The sequence below is a fragment of the Arachis hypogaea genome, chromosome 7 (assembly GCF_003086295.3).
Source record: "Arachis hypogaea cultivar Tifrunner chromosome 7, arahy.Tifrunner.gnm2.J5K5, whole genome shotgun sequence".
In the NCBI taxonomy this organism is placed as follows: Eukaryota; Viridiplantae; Streptophyta; class Magnoliopsida; order Fabales; family Fabaceae; genus Arachis; species Arachis hypogaea.
In genome coordinates, this window is record NC_092042.1 from 44,245,292 (window position 1) to 44,265,278 (window position 19,987).

At 38.9% G+C, this 19,987-nt stretch overlaps 1 non-coding gene across 1 annotated transcript; it reads right to left on the reverse strand.

Moving 5' to 3' along the window:
• Positions 1-7,647: 7,647 nt before the first annotated feature.
• LOC112704181 (small nucleolar RNA R71) lies at positions 7,648-7,751 on the reverse strand. Its single transcript, XR_003154818.1, has one exon. It is a non-coding gene; the product is annotated as a small nucleolar RNA R71 (small nucleolar RNA).
• Between the last annotated feature and the right edge of the window lie 12,236 nt (positions 7,752-19,987).

A 19,987-nucleotide genomic window follows, 5' to 3' on the forward strand; every position in this document is an offset into this window, starting at 1 on the left:
TGACTTGATCTTGTGTAAACGCTACATGTTTTGTTATAGTGTACATGATGTATATTATCAGCTGTATTTCTATGTTTCTTTATGCCACTTTTCTATTACTCTCATTGTATGCTTGTTTGTTTTACCTGAACGTCCGTAACAAATAAAAAAAAATTACTCGTAAAATTGGCATCGCTCTAACAAGGAACAGGCTCAAATATTAAATAATAGATAACAATTAGGAAGGATAAGTTAGTAACACTTAGCTTCTTGTATGACCATGGCATACTGGGAGTTGGGTTGTTACAAGTTGGTATCAGAGTAGTTCGTTCCCAATAGAGCCTGGGGAGTGGACTGACTATGCTTCATTGCATACTCTGTTGTCTGTCTCATGCTTATAGGATATCTATGTGATATGTGTTGCATGATTGTCTCTGTGTTTTCATTCTGGGAATGTTCACACTTGACTTGAAGTGTTAAGACTGATCACCTTAATAATGATTGTTTGGTGTGAACCGGACCACGATGGGTTCACGGAGACGAGGCGTACGGGAAGGAATTCCTAATGTTAATTACGAGAGGGAACAGGAGACGTTTATGACTACCATGAACGCTGTGCCTGAGGCAGTGCGTGAGGCTGCAGTTGCAGCGGCTAGGGCTGTTGATCGTCTTGGAGTGAGAAACGGGAATGAGAATGAGCATAGGGAAGATAGTGGAAATGATGAGAATAACTTAGGGCATCTCGAAAGACCTATGACCCTTGCGACTTTTCTGAAAGTTAAACCACCTAAGTTTAAAGGTACACTTGTTGCGACTTATATGCTAGAAGGAGAAGCTGAGCATTGGTGGCAGGGGATACAACGACTGTTGCAACAAGATGAAGGCGATATTCTTTGGAATACTTTTAAGGATGAATTTTATAAGAAGTATTTTCCGAGGGCAGCTCGTGACGCTAAGGAGATGGAACTTATGCAACTGAAGCAGGGTAACACAACTGTTGCAGAATATGCCCGTAAGTTTGATGACTTGTGCCGTTTCTCCAAGATCTGCCAAGGGAATCCTGCTGACTTTGAAGAATGGAAGTGTTTAAAGTTCGAAGGGGGCCTTCGTGAGGATCTGATGAGTTCAGTAGTTCCATTGGAGATACGAAATTTTGCTGAGCTGGTTAATAAGTGTAAGTTAGTGGAAGAATGTGCTAAGAAGGTAATTGCCTCTAAAGCAAGTCGTCAAGGATTTCCACTAAGGAACTACAATAGCTATAATTGGCAACCACGAAGGACAAACTTCAAGACACCTAGTGTGCCACAGCGAAGGAATCCACAAGCTGGTAACGTTCCTGCTCGCTCTGTGGGTGGAAACAGAGGTAGACCGAGGCAGGATAATGGCAAACGACCTCAACAGGTGCAGGTGAACACTACATGCAAGTGATGTGGGAAGGATCATGGTATTAAGCCGTGTTTGTTTGGAACATTCAATTGTTATAGATGTGGAGGAACTGGACATATTGCTAAGGAATGCCCAAAGATATTCGCTCGGAATCCAGTACGAACCCAGCAACAAGGTCGAGTGTTTGCCATGACTGCTGATGATGCTATGCAATCAGACGCCCTGATCCAAGGTCAGTGTTACGTCAAGAATCGATTTCTAGCTGTACTGTATGATTCGGGTGCATCGCATTCTTTTATTTCTTTAACTGTTGCTCGTGAGTTGGGACTAGATTTCTCTGAGTTGAACTTTGATCTAATTATCCATACACCTGCGTCCCAAAATTCTTTGACTAGTTTAGTGTGCCTGCAAGTACCATTCACTATTAGGAACAGAACTTTTATACATGATCTAATTTGTTTGCCTCTATGTGGTTTAGAAGTTATTCTAGGATTAGATTGGTTGTCCAAGTATCATGTTTTCCTTGATTGCTTTGAAAGAACTGATGTTATTCCGTCTGATAGTTTAGATATTAAACCATTTTTGCCATATACCTTATATCTGAATTCTGTAAGAGTTACCTTAGACGGGAGTGACTGTGAGGGGTACGTTTTGTTAGCGGCTAGCTCAAATGACAGTGAAGTAAGCTTTGAACAAATCCGAGTGGTGAAGGAATTTCCTGATGTTTTCCCGGACGACATACCTGAGTTTCCTCCTCAGCGGGAGATAGAATTCAACATTGAACTTGTACCTGGAACCGGACCAATTTCCATAGCACCGTACCGGATGTCACCACTGGAACTTGCAGAGTTGAAGAAGCAGTTGGATGAGCTACTTGGGAAGAAATTTATTCGTCCCAGTGCATCACCTTGGGGAGCTCCGATATTGCTAGTAAAGAAGAAGGATGGTGGAATGAGACTTTGCGTAGATTACCGACACTTAAATAAAGTCACTATCAAGAACAAGTATCCACTTCCACGAATAGATGATTTGATGGATCAGTTAAAAGGTGCAACTGTGTTTTCAAAGATTGATTTGTGATCGGGCTATCACCAGATTCGAGTGAAAGAGTCAGATATACCGAAGACTGCATTTAGAACTCGATATGGTCACTATGAGTATACAGTTATGTCGTTTGGACTAACTAATGCTCCTGCGATTTTCATGGATTACATGAATCATATTTTCCGTCCGTACCTTGATCAGTTCATAGTAGTTTTCATAGACGATATTCTCATCTATTCGAAGACAGAAAGAGAGCATGAAGAGCATCTAAGGGCTGTATTGCAGATACTGAGGACTCAAAATTTATATGCTAAACTATCAAAGTGCGAGTTCTGGACAGAGAAGGTGGCATTTTTGGGACATGTTATATCACAGGGAGGAATTGCGGTGGATCCTTCAAAAATTGAAGCAGTAGTGCAATGGGAACCACCTACGACCGTTACAGAAGTTCGGAGTTTTCTCGGACTTGCTGGATATTACCGAAGGTTCATCAAAGGATTTTCACAGATAGACTTACCTTTGACTTACCTTACACGAAAGGAAGTTCCGTTCGTTTGGACGGCTGAGTGTGATAGAAGTTTCAAGATGCTTAAGGAGAAGTTAACAACTGCACCTGTATTAGTACTACCCGACCCACAGAAACCTTTTGAAGTATACTGTGATACCTCTCATAAAGGACTTGGATGTGTGCTGATGCAAGACAAAAATGTGGTGGCTTATGCTTTCCGGCAGCTGAGACCTCATGAACGAAATTATCCGACGCATGACTTAGAGTTGGCTGCAGTGGTGTTTTCTCTGAAGATCTGGAGGCACTATTTGTATGGCGCTCAACTAGAAGTTTTCTCTGACCACAAAAGTTTAAAGTATATCTTTGACCAGAAGGATCTTAATATGTGACAGTGAAGGTGGATGGAGTTCCTGAAGGACTATGATTTTAAGTTAAGTTATCACCCAGGAAAAGCAAATGTGGTGGCAGACGCCTTGAGCAGGAAGAATTTGAGTATCTCTTGGATGATGATAAAGGAAGAGAAGCTACTTGCGGAATTTGAGGACCTTAATTTGGCTATGACTGAGACGTCAAATGGAGTCTGTTTGGCGCAGTTGCATATAACACCAGATTTTAAGATTAGGATTCAGCAAGCACAAGCACAGGACTCAGAAATGATGACGATGCTGAGACGGATGAAAGTAGAAGAACCAGAAGCTGTAAGACTAGATCGTAGCAGTCTCTGGAGATACAAGAACAGAATTTGTGTGCCTAGCTCTGGAGATTTACGGCAAAGGATTCTTGCAGAAGCTCATCAAAGTTGATTTTCTATGCATCCTGGAGTAATAAAGATGTACCAGGATTTGAAACAAATGTTCTGGTGGCCGGGCTTAAAGAAAGAGGTAGCTGATTATGTCTCAAAATGTTTCACTTGCCAGAAGGTGAAGGTGGAACACCAGAAACCGTCAGGAACCCTGCAACCCTTAGAAATACCACAATGGAAATGGGAGCAGATTGATGAGCGGATAATTTATACGCTTTTTGGCATTGTTTTTAGGTAGTTTTTAGTAAGTTTAAGCTACTTTTAGGGATGTTTTCATTAGTTTTTATGTTAAATTCACATTTCTGGACTTTACTATGAGTTTGTGTGTTTTTTTGTGATTTCAGGTAATTTTTGGCTGAAATTGAGGGACTTGAGCAAAATTCTGAAAAAGGCTGACAAAAGGACTGCTGATGGTGTTGGAATCTGACCTCCCTTCACTAGAAATGGATTTTCTGGAGCTACAGAACTCCGAATGGCGCGCTCTCAACAGCGTTGGAAAGTAGACATCCAGAGCTTTCCAACAATATATAATAGTCCATACTTTTTTTGGAAATTGATGACGTAACTTGGCGTTGAACGCCAAGTACATGCTGTTGTCTGGAGTTAAACCCCAGAAACACGTCATGATCCGGAGTTGAACGCCCAAAACACGTTATAACTTGGAGTTCAACTCCAAGAAAAGCCTCAGCTCGTGGATAGATCAAGCTCAGCCCAAACATACACCAAGTGGGCCCCGGAAGTGGATTTATGCATCAATTACTTACTCATGTAAACCCTAGTAGCTAGTTTAGTATAAATAAGACTTTTTACTAGTGTATTAGTCATCTTTTAACCATTGGATCTTTTGACCATTTGGTCTTTTGATCATTCAGGGGGCTGGCCATTCGGCCATGCCTGAACCTTTCACTTATGTATTTTCAACGGTGGAGTTTCTGCACACCATAGATTAAGGGTGTGGAGCTCTGCTGTACCTCAAGTTTCAATACAATTATTATTACTTTCTATTCAATTCTCTTTTATTCTTATTCCAAGATATACGTTGCACAACACTTTGATGAATGTGATGATCCGTGACACTCATCATCATTCTCACCTATAAACGCGCGTGATTGACAACCACTTCCGTTCCACTCTAGGCCGGGCGCATATCTCTTAGATTCCCCAACAGAATCTTCGTGGTATAAGCTAGAATTGATGGCGGCATTCATGAGAATCCGGAAAGTCTAAACCTTATCTATGGTATTTCGAGTAGGATTCTGGGATTGAATGACTATGACGAGCTTCAAACTCCTGAAGGCTGGGCGTTAGTGACAGACGCAAAAGAATCAAGGGATTCTATTCCAACCTGATTGAGAACCGACAGATGATTAGCCGTGCTGTGACAGAGCATAGGACCATTTTCACTGAGAGGATGGGATGTAGCCATTGACAACAGTGATGCCCTACATACAGCTTGCCATGGAAAGGAGTAAGAAGGATTGGATGAATGTAATAAGAAAGTAGAGATTTGAGAGGAGCACAGCATCTCCACATGCCTATCTGAAATTCCCACCATGGAATTATATGAGTAACTATTTACTATTTTTATCTTCTGTTTATTATTTAATCCAATTGCATTTGACCCTAGGAATCCACTTAACTGAGATTTACAAGGTGACCATAGCTTGCTTCATACCAACAATCTCTATGGGATCGACCCTTACTCACGTAAGGTATTACTTGGATGACCCAGTACACTTGCTGGTTAAGTTGAACGGAGTTATGATCACACCAGGGATTATTAAGATCCCAATTCATCACACCATGATCTCTTTGGGGTATTTTTGATTTCATACAAATACAAAGAGGCCAACTTTGAGGATCACAATTTCGTCCACCAAGTTTTTGGCGCCATTGCCGGGGATTGTTCGAGTATGGACAACTGACGGTTCATCTTGTTGCTCAGATTAGGTAATTTTCTTTTCAAAAACTTTTTCAAAATTTTTCTTTTTCGTTTTTCCAAAAATATTTTCGAAAAAAATAAAATAAAATAATAAAAATCCAAAAAAAATTAATAAAATCATAAAAATCAAAAATATTTTGTGTTTCTTGTTTGAGTCTTGAGTCAATTTTTAAGTTTGGTGTCAATTGCATGTTTTTTTAAAATTTATGCATGATTTTCGAAAATTCCATGCATTCATAGTGTTCTTCATGATCTTCAAGTTGTTCTTGACAAGTCTTCTTGTTCGATCTTGATGTTTTCTTGCTTTGTGTTGTTTGTTGTTTTTCATATGCATTTTTCGTTTGTTAGAGTCCATGCATTAAAGATTTCTAAGTTTGGTGTCTTGCATGTTTTCTTTGCATAAGAAATTTTTCAAAAATTATGTTCTTGATGTTCATCATGATCTTCAAAGTGTTCTTGGTGTTCATCTTGACATTCATAGTGTTCTTGCATGCATCATTGGTTTTGATCCAAAATTTTTATGTTTTGGGTCATTTTTGTGTTTTTCTCTCTCATAATTAAAAATTCAAAAATCAAAAATATATCTTTTCCTTTTTTCTCTCCTAATTTTCGAAAATTTGAGTTGACTTAGTCAAAAATTTTAAAAATTAGTTGTTTCTTACAAGTCAAGTCAAATTTTCAATTTTAAAAATCTTATCTTTTCAAAACTTTTTCAAAAATTAAATCTTTTCCTTTTTTCTTATTAATTTTTGAAATTTTTTAAAATATTTTTTCAAAATCTTTTTCTTATCTTTTACATCATATTTTCGAAAATTAGCTAACAAGTAATATGACTGATTCAAAAATTTGAAGTTTGTTACTTTCTTGTGTAAGAAAGGTTCAATCTTTAAGTTCTAGAATCTTATCTTGTAGTTTCTTGTTAGTGAAGTAATTTCAAATTTTTGAATTAAATCTTTTTTATCTTTTATCATATCTTTTTCAAAAATTTTATCTTTTTCAAAATTTGATTTCAAAATATCTTATCTAACTTCTTATCTTCTTATCTTTTCAAATTTGATTTCAAATCTTTTTCAATCAACTAACTAATTCTTTGTTTGTTTCTTATCTTTTTCAAAACCACCTAACTACTTTTCCTTCTCTAATTTTCAAAAATATCTCATCCCTTTTTCAAAAATTCTTTTTGTTTTAAATTTTAATTTTAATCTTATCTTATTCCTAATTTTCGAAAATTACTAAACCTTTTTTTTTTAATTTATTTTCGAATTTTCTATCTCTTCTCTCTTATTCTATTTAATTATTTAATTACTAACACTTCTCTTCACCTCTCTTCACCTAAATATCCGAACCCACTCTTCTTCATTCTTCACTCTTTCTTATTCTACTAACATAAAGGAATCCCTATACTGTGACATAGAGGATTCCTCTTTATTTTCTTGTTTTCTTCTCTTTCATATGAGCAGGAACAAGGATAAAGGCACTCTTGTTGAAATTGATCCAGAACCTGAAAAGACTCTGAAGAGAAAATTAAGAGAAGCTAAGTTACAACAATCTAAAGGTAACCTTTCAGAAATATTAGAGCAAGAGAAGGAGATGGCAGCCAAAAATAATAATAATGCAAGGAGAATGCTTGGTGACTTCACAAAGCCAACATCCAAATTTGATGGAAGAAGCATCTCCATTCCTGCCATTGGAGCCAATAACTTTAAGCTGAAACCTCAGCTAGTTGCTTTAATGCAACGAAATTGCAAGTTTTATGGACTTCTATCTGAAGATCCTTATCAGTTTTTAACTGAGTTCTTGCAGATCTGTGAGACTGTAAAGATGAATGGAGTTGATCCTGAAGTCTACAGACTCATGCTTTTCCCTTTTGCTGTAAGAGACAGAGCTGGAATATGGTTGGATTCACAACCCAAGGATAGCCTGGACTCCTGGGATAAGCTAGTCACTGCCTTCTTGGATAAATTCTTTCCTCCTCAAAAGCTGAGCAAGCTGAGAGTGGATGTTCAAACCTTTAAACAAAAAGATGGTGAATCCCTCTATGAAGCTTGGGAAAGATACAAGCAGCTGACCAAAAGATGTCCATCTGACATGTTTTCAGAATGGACCATATTAGATATATTCTATTATGGCCTATCTGAATTTTCGAAAATGTCATTGGACCATTCTGCAGGTGGATCAATTCACCTAAAGAAAACACATGCAGAAGCTCAAGAACTCATTGACATGTTTACCAATTCATGTACACTTCTGAGAGGAATTCCGTGAATAATGGGATATCTCAGAAGAAAGGAGTTCTTGAAATTGATGCTCTGAATGCCATATTGGCTCAGAACAAAGTGTTGACTCAGCAAGTCAACATGATCTCTCAAAGTCTGAATGGATGGCAAAATGCATCCAACAGTACTAAAGAGGCAGCTTCTGAAGAAGCTTATGATCCTGAGAACCTTGCCATGGTAGAGGTTAATTACATGGGTGACCCTTATGGAAACACCTATGACTCATCATGGAGAAATCATCCAAATTTCTCATGGAAGGATCAACAAAAGCCTCAACAAGGCTTTAACAATGGTGGACGCAATAGGTTGAGCAATAGCAAGCCTTTTCCATCATCTTCTCAGCAACAGACAGAGAATTCTGAACAAAACACTTCTAATTTAGCCAATCTAGTCTCTGATCTGTCAAAAGCCACTTTCAGTTTCATGAGTGAAACAAGATCCTCCATCAGAAATCTGGAGGCACAAGTGGGCCAGCTGAGTAAGAAAGTCAGTGAAACTCCTCCCAGTATTCTCCCAAGCAATACAGAAGAAAATCCAAAAGAGAGTGCAAGGCCATTGATGTAATCAATATGGCCGAATGCACAAGGGAGGAGGAGGACGAAAATCCTAGTGAGGAAGACCTCCTGGGATGTCCCTCAAGCAAGAAGGAATTTCCTATTAAGGATCCAAAGGAATCTGAGGCTCATATAGAGACTATAGAGATTCCATTAAATCTCCTTCTGCCATTCATGAGCTCTGAAGACTATTCTTCCTCTGAAGAGGATGAAGATGTGACTGGAGAGCAAGTTGCTCAATATTTAGGAGCTATCATGAAGCTGAATGCCAAGTTGTTTGGTAATGAGATTTGGGAAAGTGAACCTCCCTTGCTCATTAATAAACTAGATACCTGGATTTAGCAAACTCTACCTCAAAAGAAACAAGATCCTGGCAAGTTTTTGATACCTACCTTTGCAAAAGCTCTGTGTGATCTGGGGTCAGGGATAAATCTTATGCCACTCTCTGTAATGGAGAAGCTGGGGATCATTGAGGTACAACCTGCCTTGTTCTTATTACAATTGGCAGACAAGTCATTGAGACAAGCTTATGGAATAGTGGAGGACGTGTTAGTAAAGGTTGAAGGCCTGTACATTCCTACTGATTTCATAATCTTAGACACAAGGAAGGAAGAGGATGAATGCATTATCCTTGGAAGACTTTTCTTAGCCACAATAGGAGCTGTGATAGATGTCAACAGAGGTGAATTAGTCCTTCAACTGAATGGGGACTACCTTATGTTTAAGGCACATGGCCATCCCTCTGTGACAAAAGAGAGTAAGCATGAAGAGCTTCTCTCAGTTCAGAGTCAAGAAGAGCCCCCACAGTCAAACTCTAAGTTTGGTGTTGGGAGGCCACAACCAAACTCTAAGTTTGGTGTTGAGACCCCATATCCAAACTCTACGTTTGGTGTTGGGACTATACAACATTGACCTGATCACCTTTGTGGCTCCATGAGAGCCACTGTCAAGCTATTGACATTAAAAAAGCTCTTGTTGGGAGGCAACCCAATTTTATTTATCTAATTTTTATTTTATTGTTATTTTGTGTTTTATTAGGTACATGATCATGTGGAGTCACGAAAAAAATATAAAAATTAAAAACAGAATCAAAAACAGCAGAAGAAAAATCACACCCTGGAGGAAGCACAGACTGGCATTCAACGCCAGTAAGAAGCATCTGGCTGGCGTTCAACGCCAGGAATGTGCCTAGAGGAAAAGCTGGTGCTGAACGCCAGCAACAAGCATAAAGCTGGCGTTCAATGCCAGAAACATGCTTTACATGGGCGTTGAACGCCCAGAATGTGCACCATTCGGCGTTTAAACGCCATAATGGTGTGCAAAGGCATTTTACATGCCTATTTGGTGCAGGGATGGAATTCCTTGACACATCAGGATCTGTGGACCCCACATGATCACCTCAGGATCTGTGGACCTCACAGGATCCCCACCTACTATATTCCCACCTTACCTCCTAATCCTATTTTACTCTTCCCCATGTCACACTTCCCAAAACCCTTCACCAATCACCTCAATCTCTCTTCCCAATTACCCTCTTCACCATTCACATCCTTCCACTCTTCCCCATAAACCCCACCTACCTTCCAAATTCAAAAACATTTTCCGACCCATTCCCACCCTATATGGCTGAAACTTCACTCTCCCCTCTCCCTATATATACCCTTCCATTCTACTTCATTTTCACACAACACAACCCCCTCTTCTTCACCCTGGCCGAACCTACATCTCTCCCTCTCTACCATATTCTCTTCTTCTTCTTCTTCTCTTCTTTCTTCTCTTGCTCGAGGATGAGCAATATTTTAAGCTTGGTGTGGTCAAAGCACAATCTTTTTTGTTTTCCACTACCATCAATGGCACCTAAGGCCGGAGAATCCTCTAGAAAAGGAAAAGGGAAGACAAAAGCTTCCACCTCCGAGTCATGGGAGATGGAAAGATTCATCTCCAAGAGCCATCAAGACCACTTCTATGATGTTGTGGCAAAGAAGAAGGTGATCCCTGAGGTCCCTTTCAAGCTCAAGAAGAATGAGTATCCAGAGATCCGACATGAGATCCAAAGAAGAGGTTGGGAAGTCCTAACCAACCCCATGCAACAAGTCGGAATCTTAATGGTTCAAGAGTTCTATGCCAATGCATGGATCACTAGGAACCATGATCAAAGTATGAACCCGAATCCAAAGAATTATCTCATAATGGTTCGGGGGAAATACTTAGATTTTAGTCCGGAAAATGTGAGGTTGGCGTTCCACTTGCCCATGATGCAAGGAGATGTACGCCCCTACACTAGAAGGGTCAACTTTAATCAAAGGTTGGTCCAAGTCCTTACGGACATATGTGTAGAAGGAGCTCAATGGAAAAGAGACTCCAAAGGCAAGCCAGTTCAACTAAGAAGACTGGACCTCAAGCCTGTGGCTAGAGGATGGTTGGAGTTCATTCAACGCTCCATCATTCCCACTAGCAACCGATCTGAAGTTACTGTGGATCGGGCCACCATGATTCATAGCATCATGATTGGAGAGGAAGTAGAAGTTCATGAAGTCATCTCCAATGAATTCTACAAAATAGCCGACAAGCCCTCCACCATGGCAAGGCTAGCTTTTCCTCACCTTATTTGCCATCTATGTTACTCAGCTGGAGTTATCATAGAAGGAGACATTCCCATTGAAGAGGATAAGCCCATCACTAAGAAGAGGATGGAGCAAGCAAGAGAGACCCTTCACGGTTCTCAAGAGATGCATGAGGAAGCTCATCATCAAGAAATCCCTGAGATGCCTCAAGGGATGCACTTTCCTCCCAACAACTATTGGGAACAACTCAATACTTCCTTAGAAGATTTGAGCCACAATGTGGAACAATTAAGGGTGGAACATCATGAGCACTCCATCATTCTCCATGAAATAAGAGAAGATCAAAGAGCAATGAGGGAGGAGCAACAAAGGCAAGGAAGGGACATAGAAGAGCTTAAGGACATTGTTGGTCCTTCAAGAAGAAGACGCCACTAAGGTGGATTCATTCCTTGTTCTTATTTCTTTCTGTTTTTCGGTTTTTAATATTGTGTTTATTTATGTTTTGTGTCTCTACTTCATGATCATTAGTATGTAGTAACCATGTCTTAAAGCTATAAATAAAATCCATTAATCCTTCACCTCTCTTAAATGAAAAATGTTTTAATTTAAAAGAACAAGAAGTACATGAATTTTGAATTTATCCTTGAATTTAGTTTAATTATATTGATGTGGTGACAATACTTTTTGTTTTCTGAATGAATGCTTGAACAGTGCATATTTTTGATCTTGTTGTTTATGAATGTTAAAACTGTTGGCTCTTGAAAGAATGACGAACAAAGAGAAATGTTATTGATGATCTAAAAAATCATGAAATTGATTCTTGAAGCAAGAAAAAGCAGTGAAAAAGCAAAAGCTTGTGAAAAAAAAATAATTGGCAAAAAAAATAATAGAAAAAGAAAAAGCAAGCAGAAAAAGCTAATAGCCCTTAAAACCAAAAGGCAAGGGTAAAAAGGATCCAAGGCTTTGAGCATCAATGGATAGGAGGGCCCAAGGAAATAAAATCCAGGCCTAAGCGGCTAAATCAAGCTGTCCCTAACCATGTGCTTGTGTCATGCAGGTCCAAGTGAAAAGCTTGAGACTGAGTGGTTAAAGTCGTGATCCAAAGCAAAAGAGTGTGCCTAAGAGCTCTAGACACCACTAACTGGGAACTCTAGCAAAGCTGAGTCACAATCTGAAAAGGTTCACCCAGTCATGTGTCTGTGGCATTTATGTATCCGGTGGTAATACTGGAAAACAAAGTGCTTAGGGCCACGGCCAAGACTCATAAGTAGCTGTGTTCAAGAATCAACATACTTAACTAGGAGAATCAATAACACTATCCAAAATTCTAAGTTCCTAGAGAAGCCAATCATTCTAAACTTCAAAGGAAAAAGTGAGATGCCAAAACTGTTCAGAAGCAAAAAGCTACAAGTCCCGCTCATCTAATTATAATTAATATTCATTGATATTCTGGAATTTATAGTATATTCTCTTCTTTTTATCCTAATTGATTTTCAGTTGCTTGGGGACAAGCAACAATTTAAGTTTGGTGTTGTGATGAGCGGATAATTTATATGCTTTTTGGCATTGTTTTTAGGTAGTTTTTAGTAAGTTTAAGCTACTTTTAGGGATGTTTTCATTAGTTTTTATGTTAAATTCACATTTCTGGACTTTACTATGTGTTTGTGTGTTCTGTGATTTCAGGTATTTTCTGGCTGAAATTGAGGGACTTGAGCAAAATTCTAAAAAAGGCTGACAAAAGGACTGCTGATGCTGTTGGAATCTGACCTCCCTGCACTCGAAATGGATTTTCTGGAGCTATAGAACTCCAAATGGCGCGCTCTCAACGTCGTTGCAAAGTAGAGATCCAGAGCTTTCCGGAAGTGGATTTATGCATCAATTACTTACTCATGTAAACCTTAGTAGCTAGTTTAGTATAAATAAGACTTTTTACTAGTGTATTAGTCATCTTTTGACCATTGGGTCTTTTGACCATTCGGTCTTTTGATCATTCAGGGGGCTGGCCATTCGGCCATGCCTGAACCTTTCACTTATGTATTTTCAACGGTGGAGTTTCTGCACACCATAGATTAAGGGTGTGGAGCTCTGCTGTACCTCAAGTTTCAATACAATTATTATTACTTTCTATTCAATTCTCTTTTATTCTTATTCCAAGATATACGTTGCACAACACTTTGATGAATGTGATGATCCGTGACACTCATCATCATTCTCACCTATGAACGCGCGTGATTGACAACCACTTCCGTTCCACTCTAGGCCGGGCGCATATCTCTTAGATTTCCCAACAGAATCTTCGTGGTATAAGCTAGAATTGATGGCGGCATTCATGAGAATCCGGAAAGTCTAAACCTTGTCTATGGTATTCCAAGTAGGATTCTGGGATTGAATGACTGTGACGAGCTTCAAACTCCTGAAGGTTGGGCGTTAGTGACAGACGCAAAAGAATCAAGGGATTCTATTCCAACCTGATTGAGAACCGACAGATGATTAGCCGTGCTGTGACAGAGCATAGGACCATTTTCACTGAGAGGATGGGATGTAGCCATTGACAACGGTGATGCCCTACATACAGCTTGCCATGGAAAGGAGTAAGAAGGATTGGATGAATGTAATAAGAAAGTAGAGATTCGAGAGGAGCACAGCATCTCCACATGCCTATCTGAAATTCCCACCATGGAATTATATGAGTAACTATTTACTATTTTTATCTTCTGTTTATTATTTAATCCAATTGCATTTGACCCTATGAATCCACTTAACTGAGATTTACAAGGTGACCATAGCTTGCTTCATACTAACAATCTCTGTGGGATCGACCCTTACTCACGTAAGGTATTACTTGGATGACCCAGTACACTTGCTGGTTAAGTTGAACGGAGTTATGATCACACCATGGATTATTAAAATCACAATTCATCACACCATGATCTCTTTGGGGTATTTTTGATTTCATACAAATACAAAGAGGCCAACTTTGAGGATCACAATTTCATCCACCACAGATCACTATGGATTTTGTCATGGGATTGCCAAGGACTTCAACGGGACACGATGCCATTTGGGTAATTGTGGATAGGTTGACAAAATCAGCGCACTTCCTTCCGATTTGAGTTGATTATACCTTAGAAAGGCTGGCACGGATATATATTCAAGAAATTGTACAATTGCACGGAATACCTTCATCAATTGTTTCAGACCGAGATCCGAGGTTTACTTCCAGATTCTGGGGAGCTTTCCAGAAAGCTTTAGGAACAAAATTGCATATAAGTACAGCATACCATCCTTAGACAGACGGACAATCAGAGTGGACAATCCAGATATTGGAAGACATGCTAAGATCTTGTGTGATGGATAACCCGTAGTTGGGATAAATATTTGTCGTTGGTCGAGTTCGTCTACAACAATAGTTACCAACAAAGTATCGGGATGGCACCATGTGAAGCTCTCTATAGAAGGAGATGTCAGACACCATTGTGTTGGAATGATGACGGAGAAGCTAGTGTCTTGGGTCCAGACTTAGTGCAAGAAACTACTGAGAAGATAAAGGGGATTCGCCAGAAGATCCAGACAGCACAGAGTCGTCAAAAGAGCTATGCCGATAATAGACGTAGACCCTTAGAGTTTAGTGAGGGAGACCATGTCTTTCTTAAAGTAACCCCGACTACTGGAATAGGTAGAGCCCTTAAGACTAAAAAGCTTAACCCTCGATACATAGGACCTTTCCAAATACTTAAAAGAGTCGGTCTAGTAGCTTATCAAGTAGCCCTTCCTCCATATCTATCAAACCTTCATGATGTTTTTCATGTCTCACAACTTAAGAAATATATTCCCGACGAGAGTCACATTTTACAACCAGAGACAGTACAGTTACGAGACGATTTGACATATAAAGCATCACCAGTTCGGATCGTAGAAAGAAGCGATAAGCAGCTAAGAGGCAAAACTGTTCGCTTGGTCAAAATAGCTTGGGGACAAAGAGGAGAAGAAGAGCACACCTGGGAACTCGAAGATAAGATGAAAGTTGATGACCCGCATCTATTCTCAGGTAACTGAAATTTTGAGGGCAAAATTTTCTGTTAGGAAGGTAGAATGTAACAACTCCGATTTTCGAGTACGCGAGACCTTTTCTGAAAGCACAAATTTCTCCGGAAGATCAGTAAAGGGAAAACCTTTGATATATCATCAAGAATATCAATCCTAATTGTCATTATGTCATCTTTAAGCTAGAACCTTTTATGAGGCAAGCTCGATAATGCAGTTATGAAGAACATAGTTTTTGAACCGTATCGGTTAGGAGTTTTGATCCGGTTTTTTGTAAATAGTCTCATCATTATATGAGTATTCGAAGCTTCTTGAATGATATTATAAGGTTACCTGTTCAGTTTTAGTTAAAAACAGAAAATCGGTTTAACCGGGTTCACAGTTTACTGGTGCAGCTTAGCACCAGCACTCTCTGATGACTTTAGCAATGCTAAGGCCTTATTATTCATGTTTTATTCTCATAATAAATATGTTACTAGTGTCATTTATGCTAGTAGCTCAGAAAATAATTTTTAGAGATATTTTTGCAAGTGTTCCGATACATCTAGTTTTAGTAGTTATACACCTGAGATATTTTAATATTATTTTAATCCACCTCCAAGCCAACCAATCACAACTCACCCTACACCCCCAAAACCCCCAAGGCTGGCTCATTTTCACTTTGTGGCCGAAAATAGGTAGAGAGAAAAAGAGAGAAAAGTTCTTAGTTCCAAATCTTCAAAGCTTGATTTCTACTGAACTAAAACTCAAATCAAAATTCCAAACCGACCAAAATGATCCTCTCTTCTTTCTCTACATGATCATATGACTTATCAAGGCTGGGATCAAGGTGAGTTGGCTGCACCATCTCTCTTTTGATTCGGTTTCAAGGAAACATGGTTAAATATGTGTTTTCTTGATGTGATTTAGGAGGAAAAAGTGCTTAGGGACCACCTGAAAGTTTAATTGAATTAGGAGCAGCAAAACCAGGTAGGGTGTCACGAAATTAATCTTGATTATTTGTGTTTAAGATGTGTGAATGTTGTATTATTAGGCTGTGCTAAAAATTGGTTGCATATATGATTGATTTTTGGTGAAAATTTGGTGAAATCCTGATGAAATTTGATGAAATTCAAGCTTTAAAGTTCATGTTCTTGGGCAGCTGGAAAAACAAAACCCTAAGCTTAAATTTAGGTTCAATTTGTGTTGAAATCATGAAGAAAAGATGGGGTTTTAGTTGCTGCTAATTTATTATGAATTGTAGTAAAAATCGGTTGCTGAAAAGACTGAAAAACGGGTAAAAACAGAGAAAGAATCTGAAGAATTTATGAAGAACATGAAGAACACTTTGAGTGTGATGAAGAAAAATGAAGAACAGGCCTTCGATCTTAAAAAGGGCAAGGAAGTAAAATTTTTGGTGTTTAAGGGGTTGTTTGGTAATTTCTGAAAGTTAGGGTGGTAAAAGTAGAAATATTAAAAGTTACGGGTGGTAAAAAGTGAATTTTAAAGGTTAAAAGTAAAAGGTAAGTTAATTTTCGAAAATTTAATGATAAAATAACAAAAAAATAATAAAATATTAAATAATAATATTTAAATAAAAATAATATTTTAATAAAAATAATAAAATAATGCGAAAAAGGCAGTTTTCCGTAAAAGCTTTAGAAAGACAACTTTAAGTGCAGAATTCTCCTAATTACTTTCATAAAACACTTAGGGAGTGGTAAGAACATATTAGTGAGGTAAAGATAAAAGAAAGATAAAAGTCAAAGAAAAGATAAAAACCAAAGAAAAAGTCTGTAACGTTTTAACGACAGAAAAACAGACAGAGACTAGTGAATGAACTAGGGCAACTTAGTTAGTACTTGAGTTGCAACTAGGGTTAGGTATAATATGAAAAGTTAAACTGTTTCAGTATAGACTTAATGAATCTATATTTGGGACAGGTTAACTATTCATACCGAAATTTACATAAGCTTTAAATACATACGTTAAGCAGAGAAATCAGAGTAGAGTATAGAAACACAGAAAACAGAGTAACCGGAATAAAATAAAGAGATATAGAGAAAAAGAGTAATATAAATACAGATGAAAAGAGTAATCAGAGAAGAGAAAAGAGATACAGAGAACAGAGTAATTAAAACAGAGTAAAGAGATACAGAGAAAAGGGAAACCAGAACAGAGTAAAGAGATATTTATATATATTAGTTGCTTGATGCAACCTAGAGCTATATTTAATATATATTAGTTGCTTGATGCAACCCAGAGCTATATTTAATATATATTAGTTGCTTAATGCAACCCAGAGCTTATGTAGGGAAACTAAGTTACCTACAGCTATTTTTCGCTTCCCCAGAGCAGAGCAGAGTATATATATATTTTCCTGTAGTAAGCAGAGACTGTCTTAAATGAGCGGCTATTATTATATGCGCATTTATTTAGGAACAGAAAATCGTATCCGGGAAATCGGGATTACTCGTGACCGGATAAATATCGGGATTGCGGGCAGCCAACCAACACATGAGCTCATGGCCTGTACTAGGGCTAGACATGCATCATTCTTGTCTGCGCATCATTCTCTGTTGCTTTTCTTCTTGTGTGTGAACTATTTATTTATGTTTGTCTGCTTGAGTGCCATGTGTGTGCTTTATTTCCTTGTGTTCTTCTGTTTGTGTTCTGTTGTCTCTACTTTCTATTTCTATCTTTATCTTCTGTTTACTATTTCGCTATATTATGTTATTCGTCTGCTAATCGACCCCAAATAAATGAACGTAACTAATAACCCCGACCCTACTAAGGACTCCCCAGTTCTTACCCCTTCTCTCCCTTCCTCCCCCTCAGATGGAGACGGGCGTGATCTTCTATGAGTTTGAGGACCCTTACGTCTACGAGGATCCGGTACATCACAGTTACTTCATCATGGGATTGGAGCCTCGTATTAGACGATATGCATTACCTAATCGAGATTTTCAACATCCTCTGTCTAGCCCGCATTTTGACCCTGATGCTCCTTACGACTTTCCCTTATCCTGGTTACATCCTGACGCACCTGTACATCCTTTTCCTGATGACCCCGAGCACCCAATACCAGCTCAACCTTTGAATGAGGTGGAACCTGAGCCTATCATTCCCGATGAGCCCGAGTTAGCTGGTGACTACGTACCTGTGATACCACTAGAGTGGGACTTTCCCCCTGAGCCGATCCCTGACTTTCCACAGCCTGATGAGCCAGCACTACCGGACGATGGGGGAGTTCCTATATACGCAAACGGACCTGTGCTCGCGAATGGTTTTGTACATAGTGACAGCAGTGTTTCTGGTGGATCTGAGGGTATAGTTGTAGCTGCGGATGATGATGAGGAGGAGGATCTTGAGATAGAGATAGAGCAGGATGAGGAGATGGATGAGCCTCACAGCAATTCTCCGAACAGCCACGAGTAGATATAGTTTGAATGCGAAAGGGGCATTTTTTTGATGACACTCTAGTCTAACATTATCTGATAGTTAGTCTCTCACTTGTGTTAGTACACCCGAGAGCTAGGAGCTATATAGTGGTTAGGCTAGCCTGGGTGCCAGTTTAGCGGCTTTTTGTATGGGCCAGGCCCTGTGAGTGTCGTGTAAATATTAGCTACGTAGGATGACGAGGATGTAAACTGACTTGATCTTGTGTAAACGCTACATGTTTTGTTATAGTGTACATGATGTATATTATCAGCTGTATTTCTATGTTTCTTTATGCAACTTTTCTATTACTCTCATTGTATGCTTGTTTATTTTACCTGAACGTCCGTAACGAATAAAAAAAATTACTCGTAAAATTGGCATCGCTCTAACAAGGAACAGGCTCAAATATTAAATAATAGATAACAATTAGGAAGGATAAGTTAGTAACACTTAGCTTCTTGTATGACCATGGCATATTGGGAGTTGGGTCGTTACAATTTTTACTGAGAGGATGGGATGTAGCTATTGACAATGGTGATCCCCTACATACAGCTTTCCATGGAAAGGAGTAAGAAGGATTGAAGGAAGGTAGTAGGAAAGCAGAGATCCAACAGGAAAAAGCATCTCCATACACTTATCTGAAATTCTCACTAATGATTTACATGAGTATTTTTATCTTTATTTTCTGTTTATTTATTATTGTTATTCGAAAACTCCATAACCATTTATTATTCGCCTAACTGAGATTTGTAAGATGACCATAGCTTGCTTCATACCAACAATCTCCGTGGGATCGACCCTTACTCACGTAAAGGTTTATTACTTGGACGACCCAGTGCACTTGCTGGTTAGTTGTGCGAGGTTGTGAAGAAAGTGCTGAGTTAGTAAATGCGCACACCAAGTTGAATGCCATTATTAGAGATCACAATTTCGTGCACCAACCACCATACGAGGATCACTTAACAAGCCCAATACCACTCAATTTGAAAGCATTTAATATATTGGTGGAGCCTTGAATGTGAATTTTAATGTGTTCAGGGGAGAGTAGAAGCAAAAGGATGTGAAAGAATTGGAATTACTTCTTCCCCATGAACACATTAAAAACCCAATGATGAACCCAATTTATTGAGATGCAAATGAATTAAGTTTGGTGTCCTAAGGGACATCCATCAGTTGCAAATCCATTCACTAGCATTAAAAAGGAATGTGGAAGATTATTTTTTCATTACTAATGGGGTATCGGTTTCATTTTCTGGAGATTGAATGGGGCCCACTTGATTGATAGAAAAAGAGGTCAAAGTGTACTTGCACTTTGGAACTCAGCACATACAGGAAGCAAAGTGAGACAAGGATTGGCGCATCTTCCCACGCTAGGCGCCACTCCCCAAGTGGGAAAACATTAAACCCATTTCCACTTTCCACCATTCGAACCACACCCTTCACCCCTATAAATCCCCTCACTTTCCTA